General features: G+C 40.8%; 1 protein-coding gene and 1 long non-coding RNA gene across 6 annotated transcripts in view; both read right to left on the reverse strand.

Annotated features, from left to right (window-relative positions):
- Positions 1-5,826, reverse strand: part of LOC121962677 (sodium- and chloride-dependent GABA transporter 2-like) — a 38,780-nt gene extending 32,954 nt beyond the window's left edge. For 2 of the 5 annotated variants that reach the window (XM_042512921.2, XM_088074492.1), the window contains exons 1-2: positions 1,118-5,826; positions 900-968 (exon numbers count right to left, since the gene is read on the reverse strand). The gene's annotated coding sequence lies outside the window, so the exon portion shown is untranslated. Of the gene's footprint in view, positions 1-899 lie in introns of all 5 variants that reach the window. The other 3 variants (XM_088074494.1, XM_042512924.2, XM_042512922.2) reach the window with 3 other exon arrangements.
- An 8,452-nt stretch (positions 5,827-14,278) lies between these two features.
- Positions 14,279-24,397, reverse strand: part of LOC148185500 (uncharacterized) — a 111,494-nt gene continuing 101,375 nt past the window's right edge. The window contains exon 9 of the long non-coding RNA XR_015775894.1: positions 14,279-14,830. This is a non-coding gene — a long non-coding RNA (uncharacterized LOC148185500). The remainder of the gene's footprint in view (positions 14,831-24,397) is intronic.

The following is a 24,397-nucleotide window of genomic DNA, read 5'->3' on the forward strand; positions in this document are numbered from 1 at the left end:
AATATCAGACAGCAGTAAAAGCTGCATGCACAGGAGTGCAAATCTGTCTAACAAGTATATGAAATGTTTTTTTAAGAGCGACTGTTAAAATGTGAACTGTTTTCTTTTTAATGTTTTTATGTTATTTATGCTATTTTTCAAAAATCTATTTATTGATGTACAGCACTTTGGTAAACTGTTGTTTTTAAATGTGCTTTATAAATAAATGTGGATTGGATTTGGATTAGATAATTAGTGAGTGTATTAACTTTCTCACTTTTAAATTACTATATCACACTCTGGGCTGATAATCATGCCTATAACTGTCATTACCGTGGTGGAAAATAAAAAAATACATCTACTTCAATACTGTACTTGTGCAATTTTGAGGAACATTTATTTAAGAGCTTTACTTGCGCTTCAAATTAAGATTTTACATACAAAACTTTGTAAAATATTTATATATTAGGCAGTTAAAGTGAGCTCTACCTTGATCAACTTCATCACTTAAGTACTGCTTGCATATCTTCACATGAATATTAAGATCTCGATAACGTTGACAGTAGCCACTATGCAATAAGAATATTTTTACTTGATACAAGTACATTTTTAGACTTTTATCTATGTGAAAATTGACAGCAGGACTTTTACTTGTAATGGAGTATTTTTATAGTGTGTTATTAATATTCTAAGTTAATGTTCTGAATACCTTTCCCACCATATACCAACTTGCACATTTAATATATTGCGAAATGATCTTGCGTCATATTGTGTTACATGACCAACAGAGGTACGTTAACAAGACTCTTTTTGTGTAAACCAGCTATGTCATTGTTATGAAAGTCTCATTTTGGTCATACATTTAAATTTTGTGCTTAAATGCAGACACACTCGCTCACATGTCAATTGCTCGCACCTACCAGTGGAAACTTGACACTGTTCTCTTTTGTCCGTCTTCTCAGGTGTTGGAAAGTAGAGATCAGCCAGAGCTGCAATAATATTAAAACACACAAGTCAGATGGGTGGGGCAGATAAGCTGCAAACACTCAGGTGTGCTGGATTTCTTTTTTTTGTGACTGTTCATAAAAACAATGTGAAGAGATTTCGCAATAAAACAAAATAAATGTCACAGACTCACCTATGTGCTGTCCTGAAGGAGGGCTGAGGTGAATTACACAGAGGATACTGAAAACATCGCAGGTGTATTGAATGAAGGAGGAGGAGCTGATGAGAGGCTTGAGGAAGTCAATATGAAGGCAGGATGCTTTGCACATCTCAGGTTTTGATTGTTCTTGTTTAATAAGGCTTTTTATAACCCAGGAGCAATCCATCAAATCCATTTTATTTTTGACCAGTGTTGTAAACAAACAAAGTTATCTTTGGTTTAATTTTTTTCCCTGACGTTCAGTGACGAAATATGGAAAAAGTCAGGTGGTGGGAAATGTCTTAACACATAGCATAACCCAAAATGACAAGAAGTTATTACAGCGAAAAGGAAGAGACAAAGTGAGGGTTTGTGGAAGCTACGCACCACATTCCATAGTCTCTCTCTATTAAGACGTCCACATTAGTGTGTGTGTTTGGTCGTCTGTCATTTATTGGCCTGTCATCCCAGACTATTGTGGCATGCTGATGATCCCCTACAGCTTTATAATCTCAGCACATACAGGCTGCTTCATGTAAACACAGGTTTGCAACATTTCTGTGTGTCTGGAGCACAATGTGTAACAACAGAAGGCCCGTAAATATACATAAATATATACCTCGATTGTTTCCTGCATGTAACTAACCACTCAAATGCAGAAAAGTTTCCTGATCCTGGATTAGTGGCTGCACTGGCAGTACACACAGTCCTCAAACATATAAATCAGCTTGATTGATGAACCAAGTGTTGGAGATGTACCTGTGTGTCAGCCAGTGCTGCCTAAAACCTTTTGGCTTCTCGAGCTGGAGCGCGATGTGGAGCTCCGTGTGTGTGCATGTGTACTGCACACCCTGTACGTGATTGTAAAACCCCAATTAGGCCTGTATCTGTTTCACCTCAGTGGTTTTCTGGGAAAGCCAGAGAGGGAGTGAGATGCCGACTGATAGAAGCCAAAGCAGTCTGTCATTAAGAGTGCAGGGCCCCATCAAAACAAGACCAACATGCTCTAATAACCAGCTTTCCACTGCACTCTGTCTCTGGTGTTCCTTCTGCATCTCTCTCTGGTTATGTAGACTTTTTTTCAACATTTTAATTTGTTTGTAGCTCTAAATGGAATTCTATTTTGGCATTTTTCTCTACAGATGCTTGTAAGTGCTAGACAGTTAGATAAGTTTAAATCTAACTCAACACCAGATCTCTGTTCTGTTAAGAATATTTCTGGATGTTTTTTTTCTGGATATTTAGCACAAATATCATAAGAAGATGTCCAAATCAACAAAATCTGCAAGTCTTTAAAAATTGGGCAGGCAAAATACCTGATGGAATTTTCCCTCCCATGTCTTTCACAGTCAACATGTTTGCAAAGATAACAAAAAGGGAGATTTATTCAACTTGTACATGTCTGAACTCCAGTGGTATCAGGTATGGAATCAAACTGAAGCTCAAAATGAGACCAAACTCTGGATGTCAGTTTTTGAGCCTCAACTGAGGCCAAAATGTTTACCGCAACAGATGGCAAGGCTTGTTTCCAGTGAAGCCTTTGATGGAAAGTCAGTTAACAGGTTTTTCCAACAGTTGTGTGTCACTGCAATCATGGGAACTCCCTGAGCATACAGTCATCACTATGCAGACAAAATATTAAGCTGATTGGTAAAGTAGTTTGAGACACAATCACACACAAACACACATGGCCAAACGCTGGGTGGAAATTAGAGGCAATTGAGTACAGTTAAAATTAAGAAAATGTATGTGTTTACTAACAACCTATAATGTCAGTGAAGGCCTTGAGACATTAAATACAGTGCCAAAAAAGTAGGCATATTTAATGTAGTCAGATATTAATATTTAAACTCACCTCAAGTGACAAAGAGGGTTGATAAAGAGAAAAGAACAAGTCTACAATCATGCCAGCTGCTGTATGAGGCCGTACTGAGCCTCACATGCTTTGAGCTAAATGCAAACATCTTCAAGCTAACATGCTTACAGTGCTTCCAGTTTTGGAAATATGGCCGCTGAAAGGCAGACTGCTTGAAGATGCTTCTGAAATGCTCCCAGTGGACATCGGTATCATCTTATGTCTCCTCCTGTCTGCTCTTTGTATCTTTGTCTCATTCCTAGAGAACAACATTATGTAGCCTCTGCTCAGAGTTGGCATCTTGTGTGTTGTCTGGCTATGTTGTCTCTTGCTGAGCAATGTTGTCTTAGACTTTTGTGCAACACAGGCACATGTCCTTGAGGAAGGTATTTCCTAAAGTTGCCCAATAAGCTCTAATTTTTCACATGACGGCAATTTCTTGCATAATGGCTGCACAAACTTCTTAAAATATACATTAGATAATTGCTCTAATCTGTCTATACTGTGATATTTGAGGCTGTAACTTCAGTCCAGATGATAGAAGAAGATGTTGGCATTGCATATTTCTGCAAACTACAAATATGTTACATTAACAATGTTTCATCTGTATGAACCTTTCAATGGTGACACAGAATATGAGCTGGCTTTGTTTTTTACAGACACATCACTATGTTTTTTTTTATCAAGACACATTTGCATTTCCTGCCTGGGATAGTGCCATGAAAAGTGTTTTTTTTTCTTTTTTTTAATTAAAACTTTGCTGCGTTTTCTGCCAGGAAAGTGCCATGAAAAGTGGTTTCTTTTTACCAAGAAATTGCTGTGTTTTCTGCTGGGATAGTATCTCACAAAAAGATTGTTTAGTACTGAGAATTTTCTGCATTTTCTGCTGTTATAGTGCCATCAAAAGTGGTTGTTTTTACCAAGACATCGCCACTTTTCCAGCTGGGATTGTGCCTCTGAAACCAGAGTCACAACATGATCTTTCCCTAACCATAACCAAGTGTTTTGTGCTACCTAACCACACTTAACCACAGCATTGTTGAAACATGAAGTTTCTATGTATCTGCCACATAATAGCATACAAATGCAACATATCTGTGGTTTGCAGAAACATACAATGCCAACAGTTTTCCGGCGACTGGGTTGCTAAGTTGTGGTTGAATTTGGCTTCCTTGTTTACCAGTTATTATTTTGCAAACCCATTGTGTGCTGTTAGTAGTAACATTTTTTAAAATTATTTAAACCAAGGGTGATTTGTATTTGAGTGCCATACCTTCCCACTTAATGTAGGCTGCTTAATTCCAAATTCCAATAAGAAATTAACCCTTTTTGGAAGACCAGAATAAAACATAACTATTAAGTCATGATTCCTCAAGTTTTGGGACGTTTTGTTCTTTTGTAGTCCATAAAACAGGAGAATCAATATTGTACTGCATCAGTCTCCTGTTTCTGTCTGTCCGGTCTTTTAGGGTCACAGAGTTGGAACGAAGATGGACAGACAGTGATGCAGAAACCTATTTGGCACTGCGCTGTGGTCACGGAGGCAGAGGGAAGGGGAAATATGCAGAGAAACTGGGTTGGTCAATAAAACAGCAAAGACGAGGCAAGAAAAGAAGGAAAAACATGACAATTAGGATGCGGTTAAATTGTTTGCTTCATACAATAGCCTTCAATATTGTAAAGTATGCAATGCACAGCCTGCTTAAAATCTGGTCTGTCTCAAACAATGCAATATAGAGCCGAGCCACACCACAGTAAGCAAATGCCAAACTAAATCTTCAGAGCCCGCCATTATGAACAATTGTTCCTGTTTAGCTTGATTTTGCTGAAATACAAGAAGACAAATGCAATCTGGTGGTCTCTGAACAATCTGAAACACATTACGTCTGTCGTTCTGTTTTGCCGATGTCCCTTCACATAATAAATCGCTACAATCTCCGACACCTTATTTGACATTTGGACATAAGAAACAAATGATCAGGGAAGTCCACCCTTAAAGCAGTGTGTATAATTTTGAAAGTACAATCACAAGATGAATTGTTCCTCGAAGTGCTGATGATGTCATGCATGAAAAATAGACAAATTAAATGCTAAACTGATCCTGCTATTTCACTGGCGCCAATGTTTTATTTTTCTATTCCATCAGTGGGTCAAATTAAGATTTTAATAAAGAGATGGATAATAAAAGAAACAAATTAAGTGTTGACAGACAATGAAACCCCCCCTCAAGGAACACGTGCACATGTGCTGAACTGTCAGCTGTAAATACTGTATTATTAAATTGAGATACACGGCCCTTTTTTGGTGTAATTATACCCACACCCTTTCCCCATCTGACAGGGAGGAAATGCATCCCAGGCATCCTTGCCTTGAGCGTTTACTAGTCTGACATGCTGTCACAGTTCTCTTTATCTGATGGCTAAAGTCTGACACCCTCAGCCAGAAGTCTGGGGCAAAGAGGAACCTGAGGGCTTACAGCTGCTTTCTTGAGTTACAGCGTAATCCAAAACACACACAGTTGAAAGTCTACAAACACATACATACAAATGACAGAATGCATAAAGTATAGACAGATTTGGGATGTCCTGCATTTAGCTCGTGTTACTGTGGCTGGGAATAATTATTTCAGCAGCCAGAGAATATGCAGTGCTGTGAATTATTCTGATGGCTCCTAATTCTGAAAACTCAATGGTGTGAAAAATGTCACATTGGATCAAAATGCCATTTGTCCAACAGCCAAGTATCTGGAAAACCCACATTAATTGCTAGTTTCCCTCAAGGCACATGCCGCCATCATTTGATTCTGTGCTCAAAATGCGAACTAGGCATAGCCAACATTTGCATTTGGGTAGGAAATGGGCTGAAAAATGGGCCCTATAAGGGACTGTCCACAGGAACCATACTGACCCCATGCCAAATGTCCACATGGGTGGGTTTACTTAAGTAGGCCCCACATGGGATATGCTAGGGCTACCATGTGGGCAATTGGCATGGGGTCAATATAGTACCGGTGGACAATCCCATATAGGGCCCATTTTTTAGCCCTTTTACAACCCAAATAGCTCCCACATACAAACAATGGCTAAGAGAGGACTTAGTTGTGTCTATAAAGTGCAAACTTGGTGTAAAAAGGACTATAATACATACGATAATAATAGATAAAGGCAGGGTTCTCATTTCTCACTAGCAACCATTGGTTTTGTCAGTTGAAACTGTCACTTGCAGATTTAATCAGCTCTAGCAAGCTAATTGTTACTATTGTTAGTTTCCTGAGTTGAAAACACTGCCTCCAATGGCTTTTCAATGTTTATAGTTGACTAGTTTTAACACAAGAACCTTGTAAAAGGCTCTGAAATGTGAACTTGACACATGATATCGTGCTACAAGACACGTTCAGGCATAAAGGCCTTAACAGTTAATCATCCATGTAGACACACTAAAATTAAGAAACAGGTAGTGAGTCCTGTTGTTGTACTTGCAATAAGGGAAAAAATGTAACATCACACTTCGGGATTTAACTTCAACCTTGTCCTTGACCTTGTCCAATCCCTGGATTACTTCTGACAGTTATTATGACAACAAGAAGGGGATGTATCTATCTAAAACTCTCATGTGCATACCTGTAATCCGGCTCACAAGTATTTCGTCCATGCTGAAATATTTACAGGCACTCATCGCTCAGGAACAAGAGCTGAGATTCCTTTATTACTCCTGTCACCTTTCAACTACCACTTATTTAATGGAGGAGGTGGAGGAGGAATCTGACAGGGTTCCTGTGAGGAACGCAGCCTTGTCTCCTAATGACACATTTGGATTCCTGAGTGGTAAACAAAACTGCAGTCCTGGACACGACTCCAGTCTGTTAACACTCTTTTGGAAAACTCCACAGATTGTAAGGAGCTGACAATACAGGGCTGGGTGGTGGTGTAATGGGATGAGGCAAGTGTTTATAGTTTTTTGGCAAGGCCGAAGCTGACTTTTTTATACTGTATGTTGTCGTTTTATAATCCCTTGCATATTTTATTGACTCTGTAGTGCAAAAGTTCTGTCAAGACTGAACAGAAGACGAAAAATAGGATTTGAGACCCACAGTGTGTTTTTATGTCAGGGCAGCAACAGTCTAAGGATCGAAGGGAGGGTCCACTTCTCTGGTCCAAATCTAGGCTTATAACCTCAATACCCTCTGCTGGGACTTCATTTATGAAAGCTTTTGTGCAGTTTCTGTCCTTTTGGCCTAATCCAAGCCAGAGTTGTCCAAGAGTTTTATTGCAAAAGGAGCTACGTAATAAAATAGTAAACTCCTACATGCTGTCTGCATTATGTAACTCTCACTGCATAGATCCTCATCAGACATCACATAGGGAAAACAGGACGCAACATACTCTCTGTAGTCGCACACTTTATCATCATCACACAATGGAAACACCTGGGCAAATAAACCAATTCACAGGAGTGAAATTCTGGGTTATCATTCAATGTGGAGGATCAAACTGATTAAGAGGAACAAGCTGAGGATAAGGGAAAGAGGAAGCAATGAACTCACTAGAGAAGTTAAGTATAGATCTTTCACCTGATATCAGACAGAATATTTAGCTCGTTACAGTTTCCATCTTCAGTCTGATATTATGTCTACTTCAAAGTCCACTTGTTTTTCCCAAATCAATCACTAGGGACCATCTTATCCATCTTAATCTGTCATTTTAAATCACATTTATGCTCAGCGTTAGATACCTAAACAGAGATGGATGTAGCCTTATGGCTTTACTCTGTGTTCGGTACAGACGCAACAAAAAGGGGGTTCTTAGAACTAAGACAATGTTTCTTTGGTCAAAACTGCCTGTTGTGAAGGCATATCCATTTAGAACAGCCTCCGTATCGATAACAGCATCTGTCTTGTCTGTGGAGCTTGTCTATGCCATTATCTCTCCTCATGTGTCGCACACACAGCTTGACAATGCGTTATTCTGGAGAGTGGTGCTGATTGGCTAATTGTTAGTCCTCCCTTCTGGCACTCATCGGATAATTTTTTATTTTAACTGAAAAACTGCTGTTTCTTGATTGGATTCCAAAGTCTGGACCTGGAAAAAAAAGATCCTTACACTCACTAAGAAAGCTCAACACACTGCAATTTAAAGGCATCCTGCAGTTTTTTAGTTTTTTAAGTTAGTTTCAGGAGTTTTTTAACCAGTGGTGCTATTGAGCCATGTTGACCGCTTCAGTCTGGCTACGTTCTCCAGTGACGCTGCCTGTACGCGTCATGTGGACAAGCCTGGTGCCGTCCAGCCAAAGCCGGGGTTTGGAATGGGGAGGCACAACCTACAGCTGGATGTACTGTGCCAACAGATATAGCAATGTGCCAACAAAGGCAAAAAACGAAGACGAAGGCAAGCTAGTAAACAAAGCAGGATCGTCATAATCCTTGGTTTTTGTTTTAGTTAGTTTCCTGTTTTATTTTGAAGGTCACTCCTCATTTGTCAAATCTTCGTTTACTTCCTGCCTTTGTGATTGTCTGCCCGCCCTGGTTAGTTTCACCTGTCGCTCATTAACCTTGTTGTCATCTGTCCAGTTTCAGTGTCAGATCATCTGCTTTCATTTCTAGCTTTCAATATCTTCTTAATTTTTTTTGTGTTCCTCGAGTCTTTTGGATTTATTTCTGCTTCTGCTGTTGGTTTATTTTCCTCATTAAATCACTGAACTCATCCTGCAGTCTCATCAGTTTCATTTGGATCCAATCTCGCTATCTGCTCGTCCTATTATGACAAGGATTTTAAATATTCAAATTTCAGCTCTACAAATGTCTTATGCGAACAAGGCTCAAGAAGTGAGCACACACACACACACACACACACTATTTTACACAATCTGTCAGACAAGCACATCCCCACTGACTTAGTGCTCTGGCCTGCAGCTCGTTGCGGCTTGGCTAGATTTACAGTCGCCCCTCATGTCCCCTCCAGGCTTTTCATTACCCTTCCCATTGTGATGAATTGCTCCCAGACACAATAGGCACCCGCTGTCCTTTGACGCGTTTCTTTCGTCAAAGTGATGGCGTGCTTCAAGGCCAGGAAATCTGGAACTTTTGGGAAGTTCAACTACCTTTGGCAATACTTTTGACCAACTGATGTTTCACGGATTCTTCATTTGGATTCCCTGTGATGCTGTGATCATAAATTTGTCAAACAACAGTGAGAAGTGTCCCTGTACAGCTGCTTTGTTTTGTTTTTCTTGATAAAAACCAGTGCTGATTGCCTTGACTGAAAGGAATGCCAAAAAAAGAAGAAAAAAGCAATAGATCAAGAGAATGAACTTGACTCCTTGAGAGGTCAGATGAGTTTGACTCTAAACCCTTCATCTAGTAATCTGGCAATATCATTCAATCATAATTTAAACTTGACCTTGCATGACATCCCTCTGCTCATATTTTCAACAAAAGATGTTTTTTTCTTTTCCTGAACTTAAGGGCCTCTTTCCTATCTAAGCTCTTAATAGCCAGCCGAATAGCATTCCTGGACATTAGCACGTCATAAAACCAAAAACGGCTTTCCTCATGAATCTGTGGCTCCCTTGTGCTCAGTGGTGTTCACACTGCAGCCTGCATATGAAGAGCTTTACTCCAAATAAAGCCTCTAATTACAGCTAACCAGTGGCGCCCCCATGGGAGGGCCAGAGGGGGCTATGGTCACCATGATACAGTTGCTAACCAGCCATTACTGTCTTCAAGAGGCTGTGGGGCACATCCACTGTTACCAACCATGTCAGCATAGCTTGATAGGAAGAGGGTGAATAACATTTAAAAATCAGGCTAATTCTGGCAGGAGAACAACTGGTAAGGACATTTTCAAAGGGTCCTGAACTGTCATCTCAAGATATCTGAATGACAATGGGTTCTATGGTAACATCCAAATCTCCCCTACACTTTGTTCCTCACATAAACACACTCCTTCAAATTAAATCTGTATATTTGTCTTATTAACGGTCAAGTCCGTATGATTTAGGTGGATAAACAGGCAGAATAGGAATATGATATTAAACTTAAAATCGTTGTTTTTGTTACATTATATGGAGCCGGTCCTATTCCATGAAGTCTACCATAATTAAAAGCATAATAGAAGTTCTGGAATTCAGTTATGGTTTTTGGCTTTGGTGTGTCACCCGAAGATTTTCAGGGGACCCATCTGGCCACCCCGATGGCCACTGCAGCAATCATGTTGTGACCAGAAGATCCAAATCTTGGATGTCTTTTTCTTTCACCGCATTAACATGAATAGAGTAATCAATTACTCTGAATGTGTAAAGTTTAAACATGCTTTTTCTAAAGCAGTGGTTCAAACAAGTTTTCTATTTGTGGCAACATGTGATTTTGTGGTATGCTGCCCTCGGAGACAAAAAGACAGGAAAGAAGGATAGAGAGAGGGAAAAAAACACCCATGTGTGGATGTAAGGAGATCTGTCTGGAATGCCGTGTGAGAGAATGCATGACCGAAAACCACAGAGGCAAACTCTGCCCTGGCCCGCACCCAAAAAAACATGAGCTTAGGAGACACAGACCCAGACAGTGGTAGGAGATAGTAGAGCGTGCCCCACAAAAATGCTGCTTAACCCTGGTAGAAACAAAGAGACGCCTCAGGTTATCGGTAATGAGAATTTGTGGTTATCTGATAGGAAAGAATTTAGCCTGATGGAATATGAGCCCCTGACAATACAATATACCTGTGAGGGGACACTAAAACGTTAGAAAAAAACAACCACAGTTACATAAAAACAAAATGAACTAAAGGGTTAGTTCACCCAAAATTTAAACATACTTGCATAATACAACATACATCTTCAACACGGCAACACAGAAGATTGATACAATCACCACAGTTTAAAGGACGGCTCCCAAGATTAGTGTCATCAATTTAGTATCTGACCAAATGTTTCCCCCTCCTGTTCTTTTGATAGGACACTGGCCAGAATTTTTTTGTTTAACAATATGATATCAAAGGTTGACCTTTTGGATATTCTATTAGAAAGATGTGTGAAATTCTGTCATAAATAACATACAAATTCCTGAGTTATGGCCAAAAACATGTTTTGTTCGGTCACAGTGACCATTACCTTTGACCACCAAATCCTAATCAGTTCATTCTTCAGTCCAAGTGGACATTTGTGCCAAATTTGAAAAAAAATTGCCTCAAGAAGCACTTGAGATATCTCATTCGAATTCGATGAGCACAAGGTCACAGTGACCTTTACCTTTGAACTATGACCAACAAAATCTAAGCGGTTCATCATCGACTGAAAATGGATGTTTATGTAAAATTTGAAGAAATTCCCTCAAGACGTTCACAACAATGTGACAGACGGACAACCTGAAAACATACTCTACGGTCTTGAGTGTTGCCGGTGCGGAGGCACAAAAATAATTAAAGCTTTGGCTGTATTTTTCCACATCTCTGAGATTTATGTCTCCACCCAAATACAATGGAAGTGAATGTTTTTGACTGAATAGGTTGTATTTTACTGCGGCAAAGATCAAATGCTGTTTAATGAGTCCACTTGTACTCTCCGTTTCTCCCACTGTGGGTTTTGTCTCTCACGTCGTGGAGCTCCCTTTCCTCTGGGAGGATGTTTAACAGGAAATGGAACTGGCCGGCATCCCTTGTGGGGTTCAGGCAGCCATTTCCTGTGCCAACCTATACCAAGCCATGCCAGCTTACAGCTTGGCCCAGACCACCGTGAGAAAAACAGCCGTCAACATCCTCTGGGAAATTAGAACTGGGCCTTCCCTTCCCCTGCTGTGGTCCCAGAGAAAAAAAAATCACTACCGCTACACCTCCCAGATCCCGGCGTTGCAGGGTGGATGCATCAAAAAACATCAAACACTGTTGGGAGTGTCTGGCAAAAGTTGAGGTCAGAAGGTGCAAAAAGTTGGGAAAAAAAGTTAGTAGGGCAGCAAGATTAAAGACGTGCCAAACAAAACAGATGATTTTTGATGCTCTGACACTTTAATTAACATTTGCTGAAAGACAAAAGGAGCGGGTGCCAGTGAGACAGCAAAGAACTGATAAAAAGGGGGAAGAAGCAGAAAGGTGATAGTGTGAAGGCGAGGGGAAACAGATGGAGGATCACAGGGGGGAAAAGAGCCGGCTGGAAAACAGAGCGGTGGAAGAGGAGAGCAGGAGGAAGAAGGGGAGGTTTGGCGGTGAGGGTTTCCCTGATGAAGCACAGCTGACGGTGCAAACCTACAGCGCTCTCATGACAGGCCTCGCCACATCAACCCGTTGACATTATTATTCAGCCATCCAAAGGCCCACACACACACTCCTGACCTGCTGCACTGCGCCGAACCGCCAGCGGGTGTGTGATTCGCAGGCACGTGCAACGCTTATTCATGCTCCTGCAATCAGGTATACACACCATCACACACACACACACACACACACACACACTGCTCTCTCTACACGGTCTATGTTCTTTGGCCGTTGGTTTGGCTTCTTTTGGACCAAACAACAGTAGAATGATTGAAGTACACTTTTTGCATGTGTGACGGTATGTGTGTGCGTGTACATCCCTGTAGGTACTCTTGCTTTACCTTAAGCTTGGCATCATGCTGCAAAAGGAAACCTGTTGCTATTATTCTGGTCACCAGGTGTTTAGCCTTCCCATCCGCTTAATCCTCTTTCCCAATTTGCCACCCTCAGTGTGTTAAGTTCTATCAAAGTGAGCCAAAATGCAGATTTTTACAGCAGCATGGATATTGACAACCAAATGTCTCCAATTTCATCAGCCGTGGAGTCACTTCAGATACCCATCTCCATACTGTTCGCCTTTACGCACACACCCACAAATATCTACTGCTATCTCTGCATACACCCTTTTCAGTGAGCTAAGATAAATAGTTCTTATTCACTCGTGAGGAGGAAGTTCCTCTAAAAACCCACAAAGACTCAGACATCACCAATGTTTTCTTATTAGGGATTTGTTCTTAAGTTTGAACAGAATCTATGCACACAAAAGAGCACTCACACACACACATTTTGTGCTGACATGTGTGAAAATTATTGGTTATAGTGTCTTCTTTTATTCTGCAGTTGTATATTTTAAATGTTTTCATTGTTTTAGAAAATGCATTGTGCTCTTTTAAAATAAATTGTACACTATTGGTAACTATGCCATCCAATTATTTAGAATAATCATCCCAGAAAATATCACACGCTGTTTGGACGTGCAGGACATTTAAAAAAACTTGTTTATGTGTGCGACTCACCACTTAAGATTTAAAACGCAGCTATTAGCAAGAAGTGGTTAATGCAAAGAAGAAAAACCAGCGACCATAAATGTCTGCACGCTGGGAAAACAATGAGATTGTGGAGCTCGTTACTCTCCTAGCAGAGGACGAGATCAACTGTCCTTTAACAGAGAAGATACATGATTGTGATTGACATGTTATTATTGTTTAGAAAGCACTGTGGATGCGTAAAATAAATGTTACACTAAAAGCAAATGCTGTTATGCTACATGTCTCGCCCGTCATGCCTTTTTGAATCACAGGACGCCGCGATGCAGTGCATATTCACACACGAGAGCCGAATGATGCTGCCGTCATTTGGTTCTGTGTAAAAACGCAGGGGTGGTATGAAGGGGGGGACTTTGTGCGGCCCTGTAGCGTGATTTCTGTGTGAATATAGATATATATAAATCCAATATAGATATATTTAAATCCACCCCTGAAGCTACTAAATATGACAGTATGATCGTTTGGTGTTCACTTTCTGTAGAAGTACCTCTACTTCAAAACCCATACAATTATTATCTATAACCACTCATCCTATCCAGTAATGCAGATGTGCTGAAGCCGATCCCAGCTGACTCTGGGTAGGAGGCACAGGGCACCCTGGACAGGTCAACAGACTGTGTCAGGGCTGACACACAGAGACAGACATTCGCACCTACAGTCAGTTTAGAGCCAACACTTAACCTGCATGTCTTTGGACTGTGGGAGGAAGCTGGAGAAAACCCACGCTGACACGCAAACTCCACACAGGAGGGCAGGTGGGTTAAAACTCAGGATCATTTTGCAGTAAGGCAACAGTGCTAACCACGACACCACCCACTTCAGAACAACTGAACTTCACTTCTTAACTATTTAAGTTTAAGTTTAATGTTTGGAGTCCAGTGGATGTTTGGACTTTGTTTAAACTTTTCTTTTCTTTCAGTTTTGGTGTGTGCACATGACACAGTGTCATGCTTTTTTAGAATGATTTGCAGATGCTAATTAGGATAAAATAAGACATGCTTTCAATTTATGAGGACACAGGTGCGAACAATTTTGCCGTTTACAATGCGAGAGCACGTCATAAATCTGACAAAGAGTTTCCGTAGGACCTGTCTTAAGAGTGAATTTAAGAAAAACATGAGGTCAATAGTTAAGTAGAAACTACAAAACTACAATATATCGTTCAACAGCTGAACAGAATATCCCAAATGTCTGTTTATCACAAATTAAACAAAAAACTTCTGTGTTAAATGGAACAAAAAAATGTCTTCAGTGACAAAAGGACATGTTGGGAATATGACCTCCTGCCTGACTGCAGTGTTTCTGACTAAAGTCAGATTCCTTGTATATCTACTGTGTCATTTGGCAAACTGACCATATTTTATATACAATTCACAGGTGTGTGTGCGTGTGTGTATTTCAGTTGTGTCTGGCTTTATTTCATCTCACTAAAATGAGTGTGTTGGTGTGTTCTTACCTCGGATCCTGAGGCCAGACCTGCAATTCCCTAACAGTCTGAAGCTACACCGCAGGTAGTTGGCAACATACATCACCTGACGATCCACGTGAACAGTCAGCTCCCTTGGTAGCACTGCAAACAGACACACACACACACACACACACACAGATCACTCACCAGCCCTGTTATCAAAAGACAAAATGCTCAATGGGGAAGTTTTGTTTAAAGTCTGCAGGGGGTTCGCCTTGTTTTTCCGCCCTGAGTTATTATGCATGACGAGTGCATGCATGTGATGATGTGAGTGAGCTTGACCCTTGACCCCTGCCTGTCTCTGTGAATAGAACTCAATGGGGCTGATAGAAAGAAAGATGGATGGATGGATGGATGGATGGATGGATGGATGGATGGAGGGAGGGAGGCTGTTTTTCCTGTTTTGCTATTTTAATAAGGCGCAGATGAACTTACACATTAAAAATAATTGGTAAAATATACTGTTCATAGTTAAAGAATGAGAAACCGCCTCTCAACATGACATTACTTTACTTTCTCTGCACTCTTTTCTGCAGTTACAGAAGCAAAGTTACTGGAACAAAAATTACTAGTAATTAGTACCTCAAGAAGCTTTTCCAGTTGTGTCTAAACTTCAAGTGACTTTACGTGTGCAGTGTACATAAAAAAGAGAGAAAATAAAGTTTGTCCTTGGTCTCTTTGGGCGTGAGAGGTGGAATGTCCAGTGGTTGCTTTACATACAGCCTGGGACACACATGCATGCTCACACACATACATATATTTACACACACACAATCCCCTTAAGATGGCATGTATGGTGTGAGGGAGCAGATGTGGACGTCTCATAGCATCTCTATTTCCCCTTAGGTTTTTCTGAAAAATACACACTGCATCTTGAACCATCCATCAGTCTGCAGTCACCTACATCACTGCTCCAACTGGCTTCGAGACATGCATCCCTCAAATGGAAACCAAAGACATGTACACCATAAAAACTTATTTTTGTTCCAAAATGTGAAATTACATTTGTTTTAAGGAAAACTAAACTTACTGTACGCAACCTTTGACCACCAAAATCTAATCAGTTTTATTGATAATCCCAAGTGAACATCAACAAGATGTTCTTGAGATACCACCTTCACCAGAATGGCACGGATGCAAGGTCACAGTGACCATGATCTTTAACCATCAAAATCTAAACAGATCAACCGTTAAGTCCAAATGAGCGTTTCTGCCAAATGTGAACAAATTTCCTCAAAGTGTCTGTCACAAGAATGGGAGTTATGATGTCACAGTGACCTTGACCTTTGAAAAATGACCACCAAATACTAATGAGTTTATCCTTGAGTCGAATTAAGTGTTTGTGCTAAATTTGAAGAAATTCTTTCAAGGTGTTCTTGAGATACCATGTTCACAAGAACTGGATGGATGGACAACACGAAAACATAATGCCTGCGGCCATGGCTATTGCTGGTGCAGAGGCATAAAAACTTGCAAATTATGAAAGGAAAAATTAGATTTGTCTATAGACAAAACAATTTTAAAAGCTGAAAATATATCAGATGAGTCAGCAACTATGCACAAACACACAAACACAATATGAAGTCACTGCATATCCGATGCCTTAACACGTCACTGGAGATAGGGTGAACAATGGGAAAGGCCAAGTGTTAATGAATGTGCACAGATTGTGACGTTCATCTTCTTCCTGTCAGTGTGCATTAATGGGAGTGAGCACGCCCTCACACCGTGCACATCAACACGTAAAGGGCTCACAGTCTCACACCATTGCTACATCCAAAGCAATGCCAAACACTCTCAGAGGAAGAACCGTGACGGAATAACACAGGGGAACAATCAGCGAGCTCTGCCCTGGAATGGCTGCCCATCCCTGGGTGACAGAACCGGTGAGGCCTGGGTGGAGGTCTGGAGGGTGTGGGGTGCAAAGATGGAAAACTTGGAGCCCCCCCCCCCTCAGATGAAAGATCCTTTTAGCTGCAGCCAGGGAGATCCTTCTGTGGTCACACACACACACACACACACACACACACACACACACACACGCACACACGTATGGAAACATACTGTGCACATTGCTCCTCTCCCCGGTGACAGGAGCAGCTTCCTCTTTCACACACACACCGGGCCAATATCAATACGCCCACATTGTGTTTGATCTGCATCGGGTCCACAAACTGTGGAAGCTCTGAATCCTTCAGGTTATTAGCAGTAAAACTGCTGGATGTCACGCCTCATGAACAAAAACTCCCTTGGCTAATTTTTTTCTGTTTCCAACTTTTAAATTCAAAGAAACACATATCCCTGAATAAATCTGGAAAATTAAGACCATGGGGGAAAGTTGATCTTTCAGTCACATGCCATTCAACATTAGTATTTTTGAATGAATTAGCAGGGCTCATGCATGAGACATGAGTGTGTTACAGTATTTAAAACGACCATTCATCAGTTAAAACCACCCAGGATCACACTCAAGCTGACGTTTTACCTAATTACATGCAATGTCAATAAATGCTACATAACACCTATATGACATTTACAGGCATGTTTGAGTTGGACTCAGTCTCGATGACTTTGAGAAATGTAGGTGTTTCTTTGGAATATCATTCCAAACCTTCCACAGGGTCGTTTCTTAGAAAAATCCCACCATGTGGTTCTGGTTTTGTCTTCTGGGAAGTTGGTGAAAAATATGCCGTGCAGGGTGTTCACTGGTCCAGGCTGTTGGGACTGTCCTAAATGTTAAAAGGATGTCTCTCTGCTTTAAGTTAGATGCCAGTGATGATGAAGATGATGATGATGGCCATGGAAATGTCACTCGTGGGTACCGTTTTAAGGTTACTGATTGGTCATGGGCTTTGGTCATCAGAGCAAAGAAGTAAGATGGTGTGACTGATGTGATTGGGAACAGGTGGAAAGTGGAGAGGACTGGTTTCAATACTCACAAGCATGCAACACACTGTACTGGTTATAGAACATAGACACAGATCCAAAGATAACAGGAGATCAGTGGCAAAATAACTACTTTTCTCTTTAAGCACAGTCTGCTCTGATTGGTCAGCATTTCCTGATCTTCTGTATCTACACTCTCTGTGTCTCTGCACCACTGCAATGGATGCTATGGTAATTAGCACAACTTTCTACTGTGAAAATGATGTCATACTGTAGCCACAATATGATCACAGAGATTACTTTACATATGTCTACCTCATTATTTGAAACTTTGGCCACATTTAATATGAACATCCTTCATTTTAACACTGTATATATGAGACACAAAATATGTAAAAGCATAATAAGTCTCCTTTAAGGAGACAGGGGTTTTTATGTATACATTGTATTTTGTTCCTAATTTTCAGGTGTGATTACCACTAAAACTTCCTTTGACGTTTCTTTAGGCTAAAAACCCTGATTGGTTGATTGACAGCCACAGTATTAATCAGCGAAAGGAGATTGTTCTTGAGTTTTAAGTGACTTCAGTTAAACTTCTTATGTTCCTTGCCGAATATGACATATCACTCCAAAATCTTAACAACCGCACATGTTCCAGCAGGAATATAAAACCGACAACATCAGCAACCAACTTCCAACTAGAAAGCAAAAAACAAATTTCCTAAATTGTAAGTATGTTTTTCAGCCCTGTCATTGACGACCACTGAATATGAACTTCAACTTTGTCCTCTGAAAAACTCCCTAAGGTCAAGACTGCCTTGAAACTAAATGTTTAGTACTCAACAGATAATGAATAATGACAGTAATTGCTCAATGCATTTTTCCTAGTTACAGTTTTGCTAATCTCTCCTCTCAGGAGACTGGAATAATACCATCACATGAATAGCACATATATCATGTCCTGTGTAAGTGTTTATACTCATACACAAACAGGATTTACAAAGCTGTACCACTAATAAGCCTCTCCCACCACAGCACCTGTTGTCAATAAACTTAGGATTAGCAGGGGGTCCCTGAATTGGAGCGCCACCAAAGCTCCTCTCATTTAAGAGGCCAGGGTGGTCACAGGAATGCCTTTCATTCTCTCCCAGGGAGGATAATACTGAGACATACAGCGATATTTGATAGCGGTCTGCTCTCTCCTCTTTTTATCTCATCTTTCTTTTTCCATATCCTCTCCTATCTCCTCCTCTCTTCTCCTCTTCCCAAACTAGACACCGCATCTGTCGAGGAGGGACAGAACATTTTCCAGATGACATTCAACTGGCAGCTTGTTCGTCCTCTCATCTCTCTCACCCTTTTTTTACTTGTCTCGCCACGTCAGGGACAAAAGAGGTCTATCTTCACCCCTCGTCAACTTGTGTCTTTCTTTCTCTACGTCTTCAGGTCAGAAAACACCCTGCTCTCATTACCAATGTGCCTCTTATTCGTTTCATCCATCCATCATTTCTTCTTTTGTCAGTTTTTCACCGATACATTTAAAAGCATGGGATGGCATGCTGTGGAGCGTTACATGAAAACACGTCAGTCAGAGTTGAGCTGAGAGGGAAACACAGCTGGAGCATGTTACAACAGTTGATTCAGCTCCATAAGCTGACGCTGTGATCCAACTTCATGTGAGGATGTGACAGTGAGATCTGTCATGAGATACCTGATAACAAACAAATAACCATACAGTGTCAGGTTGCACTGCTTTTGTTTCCCTTAGACACAATTGCATGTAACTTTGTCTGTTGTAAAGAGGAAGTATGGTACTTCCCCTTCTCTTTTTTATGATAACAATATTTGTTTACCGCAGACCTTTTGGGGACCCATGTCCTTTGGAAAACTACTAGGTTGTGAGGTGATTTTTGTATTTTTCTAAGCATTGCACACACTGAAATAACTTTTTATAACATCTCATAATGTATGCAAACACTTTGATTGGTAAGGCCCAATCCCATTTCTTATTTTTACCTGTACCCCTTGGTTTTCAAGTGCCATATGTCCCTTAGAAAACTAACAAGGGCTAGTGGTTTAAATCTTCCTATGAAATAGGTCATCTTTATCTTCATCGTCATCTGTGGCATTTATGTAAACAAAGCAACTATGGCAAGAAGAATGGCATATTACAATGACATTGCTCATTTTCCTGATGGAGACAGAAAAGCATGGGTGCTTGCAATTTGTTCAAAACTTAAATTCCATATTATAAATCAATTAAACAATTCAGCAAATAAAAAGAACACTGCTGCATTACCAGGCCACCAGCAGGGCTCTGTAGGCTAATGTTAGCAACCTATAGATTCAGTGGTTTACACAAACAATAGTCTGGGCTACTGATTGACGTTTTACGGTATTTGTGGTGGCAGATCTTTTAATCATGGTGGGCCACCACAAATACATGAATGTATGGGAAACCATGCATCAGGAAAACCTTTCTAAATATCTGTGTGAGTTTAGCTAAAAAAAACAACGGTGTGGGCTCTTTAAAACTGTTGATATTGCATATTTAAAATAATGTGTGATGTAGTGGAGAGCTAATCTGAACATCTTTATCTAAAGGACAAAAGTTACTTTAAACACAGTCATTTTCAGTCCTGCTCTAAAGACGAATGTTTCCTGCACATTAACAAAGCCCCAGCTGTGCATCGGTAGACTCACAGCTCAGGCTTACGTCCACTGTGGTTTTGTCTGGCAGATTGTTTTCATAGAAATTTGACTGGGGTGATGAGGTCTCTGGGAGGAGGCCTTCAAAAGCAGCAACCATTTGTAATCACATTTAATAGGAGGGAGTTCTGACATGGGCAGAGAAAGTCCAGCCATGTTGGTCTTTAATGGGGAGCGTTGGGAGAGTTCATTGTCTCACATCAAGATACGATCTGTGAGAACCTCCCTGCGACTTAAGCCGGCTGGACGCAGAGATAACCTTTCACACTGACCCGTGCACAATCTTCAACTTCACCGAGGCCCTAAAAATGCTTTTTTCTCAATAAGCCTCTCGTTATGAGCGCGACATCCTTGTCAATGCACAAAAACATGTTGGTGGTGTTATACTCTTAACAAATCACAAAAAATCCATGTTCTACCCCTACTTCCCTCCATATTTGAGAGAAAAATATTACATTTACATGGATAAAAACAACACCATTTGAATTCAAGGATTATGATGTAAATGAAGTCAGTCAAAAAAAGAACAGCGATATACAAAGTTTGCAGCTCAAAAATCAGTGACAGGACCACCACAACACCCAATATCACCCATCACTACAAAACCCACAAAGAAACAAACAGAAAGGTGTCTTTTTAGCTTACTTTTCAGCTTACTGGCTGATCAAAATGTCACCAAAAAGCTAACATTTGACCAGATCTGAATTTCATATTAAGACTTAAGTTGTGACTTGCTTGACCTGAGCAGTGACTTGACTTGTCTTGTCTTGCTTGACTTTCAGCAGGGACATGACTCAACTGGGTTGATTCTCATCACAAAAACAAACTTGCATAAGACTTGATGGTTAAGAGTTGAAACCTGCTTGAGACTTGACGGTTAGGACTTGTTACTTGCATAAGTCTTGTAGTTAAGACTAAAAACTTGCTTGAGAATTGCAGGTCAAGACTGAAGACTTGCAGGCCAAGACTTGAGACTTGCTTGAAACTTAAAGGTTAAGACTATAATCATGCATAAGAATTGAAGGCAAAGAGTTGAAACTTGCTTGAGACTTGAAGATTGAGACTTGAAACTTGCTTAAGGCTTGAAAATTAAGACATACTGTAAACTTGCTTGAGACTTGCAGGTTAAGATTTGAGACTTGAAGGTTAAGACTTGAGATTTACTTGAAACTTGAAGGTTAAGACCATAAACCTGCTTTATCTTGAAGGTTAGGACTTGAGACTTGCTTGTGATTTGCAGATGTGTGACTTACTCCCACCTTTGGATACTAAATGAGTGCAACAGGCAGCACTTACACTGGACAGTTTCCAGGATTACATCACCTCTGACACCACTGACTGTATATAAAATGAAGGACTCGGGCAAATCAAAGAGCGCAGTGAGTGTGTGTGTGTGTGTGTGTGTGCATTGGAACATATGTGTGTCTAATCTTTAATCCATACAGACAGACAGCCATGAGCCTCTCATCTGATTCAGCTTGACTTTGTGACTCTTCTCTCCGCCATTGTTACCCTATTTATGTCTCTCTCCAATTAGACATCTGGAGACAATCTGTGTATTGGTGTGTGTGTGTGTGTGTGTGTGTGTGTGTGTGTGTGTGTGTGTGTATTTATTAAAATGCTGACAGTGGAGTTTTCAGCGAGGGCAGACAGGGTTGAAAAGATGCTGGTAAGAGAACGTCAAAGCGAGAGCTCTCCATCTTTAGTGGTTGCACGATGAGTCAGGCTGGTTACTTTGGTTGCGTTTGAAGAGCGTGATGAAGGATGGTTACATGACTTTGATACTTTGTGGTCAACTGAAGGTGATTTACGCTGCCTTTTCCCATAATAACCTCGTCTCTTTGAGGTGTGTGTGTGTGTGTGTGTGTGTGTGTGTGTGTATGTGTGTAATTCCCAGCAACACTAGCTTAATCACACACTTATGAAGAATTTTTCATCGCATTGGCGTGTGGCAATGTCAGCTGTGGGTGCCAAACCGTCGGTCTCATCGCTGGGATTGTGTAAGCACTGGTGCAGCAGTGAGGGCCAGAGGACGAGGTCAGCAGCTGCAGCTGTTCGCATGTCCTCATCCTGGAAGCAAGCATGACTTCACTGCTGGCGACGGTTCCGTCTTGCTTCGAGGCTGAACTTTGCACTTCTCAGTTTAACACTCGCCGGTCCTCAGAGATTTGTCGCAGTGTTGTCTCATGTGATGTTATGTCTTTTTATTGGGTGCCTTTTGAACGTGTCTCTCTGGGATGGCATGGCCTGGACACACTCTGTTGGGTTATTTCGATTGTGTCATTGACTTGGAGCACTGGAGATGGGTGGATCCATTCCTTCAGACATGCCAAAGCGACTTCAAAATGTTATTGAATTCTTTCTTCAGCAGTAGCCAAACCGAAAACCTCTGACAATCCCATTTAACCCTTTGAAATCTGGAGCAGCATCACTTTTGCTGCTTTCAGATGCCTTTCACAAGTATTAAAACCTTTGAACACTGAGGAAATCTGTGCAATTTATTTATTGTTTTCAAAAACACGGGGAGACAGGCAACGGGCAACTTGATTATGAATGTTTCACAAATTGTAAGAAGTTAGTAGATTTACAAAATTATTTTTGAAAAAGCTAGAAAAAATGTCTAGGGAATAAAGAAAAAAAGCTGGGAAAACACGATATTTATATGATATAAAATTATTTTTATTTCTAAGCACTCTTTCTAAGTCATTTTTTATTTTTTTAAACTTTCTTTTTCTTTTATTTTTTTAATGATTATTTTTTGGGCTTTTTAAGACTTTATTTTGACACGACAGTCATAGCCTGACAGGGGGGAAAAGAGGAAATGACGTGCAGAAAATAGGCGAGGCCAGAATTGAACCCATTGCTGCTGCAGTAAGGATGCAGCCCCTGTACATGGGGTGCCCACTCCACCAGGTGAGCCACCCCTTCTTTTTCTTTTTCTTTCTTTTATTTTCACTTTTTTAATTTATTTACTTACGTAGTAAATTTCAGGTAATTTTATTTTTAGTTTTGACTTATTTCTTGCTATTTTTTTGTTAGTTTTTTATTTCATTGCTTTTTTGCCTTCTCATGTCTAAACAAAATCAGGCCAATTTGCTCAGGTTTTAAAGGGTAAAACTGCTAATGCATCTCTTAAATATCAGATCTCCTGTGCAGCATATCATGCAGGATACATCCTTTTTCCCTCCACCACACCTCTGTTACTCTCCTCCCTTCCCTTCCTCCTCCTGGACTCACTGTGATACAGTCCAGAGGCTGCTTTCTGTTTTTCCTCACCTCCCTTTAATGGCTTCTGATGCTCCCCAGCTTCCAGGATCGTGTTCCCACCCTGCTAATACCCCCTCGATGAATGGCAGAATTAGCTAAACACACCCGTTTGGATTCCTTCTTGCGTGGCCACACCAAGCTGTAATGCTTTGACATTCTACTTCATTTAAGCACGGTGGATTTTCCCTTGTGTCACCGCATCAGCCTTGAAATCTGATATATATTTTGGAGGGAAAAAACACACAATGCCATATCTTTCGGGATGTTTGGGTGCTTTCCCTCGCTATCAGCCAACTGGCTGTCTGTCTATCAGAGTTCACCCTTGACTCCGACTGTTTATCTTGCGTTAAGTGGGAATTCCTCTTATGGACTTGGTTTCTCCACATGAAAGAATGTTATTGGACGTGCAGGTCAAGAGTGGATTCGGCTCTGGACGTTTGTCACATGTGGCCGAGCGCTGGGGGTATTTACTTAAACATTCTTTGCATTTTTAGAGGGCTCAAACATGATACAGAAAAAGCAGTCGATAATAAGATCCCTACATTGTGGGTTCTTGTTCCGTCTGACCACGCTGTTTTCCTGCGGCCAGCTGCTGGCGAGCTCGTGTGTGTCTGCACTTGATGTCGTGCCGTGGTCTCTCGCAGGCTGCGCTGCATGTGTAGGAAAGCGTGCAGGATCAGCGTCTGATGGCCTGATTTAGCCGAGAGAAAAAGAGCACTTCCTGTTGTTGTGTGTCTGAGTCTCACGGTCAATGACCTCAGGGTCAAAGGTCAAGTCCTGGCTGGCAGAGTTACAGTACAGTAGACT

Source organism: Plectropomus leopardus, chromosome 24 (genome assembly GCF_026936395.1).
Source record: "Plectropomus leopardus strain MGB_pleo_1.0 chromosome 24, ASM2693639v1, whole genome shotgun sequence".
NCBI lineage: Eukaryota > Metazoa > Chordata > Actinopteri > Perciformes > Serranidae > Plectropomus > Plectropomus leopardus.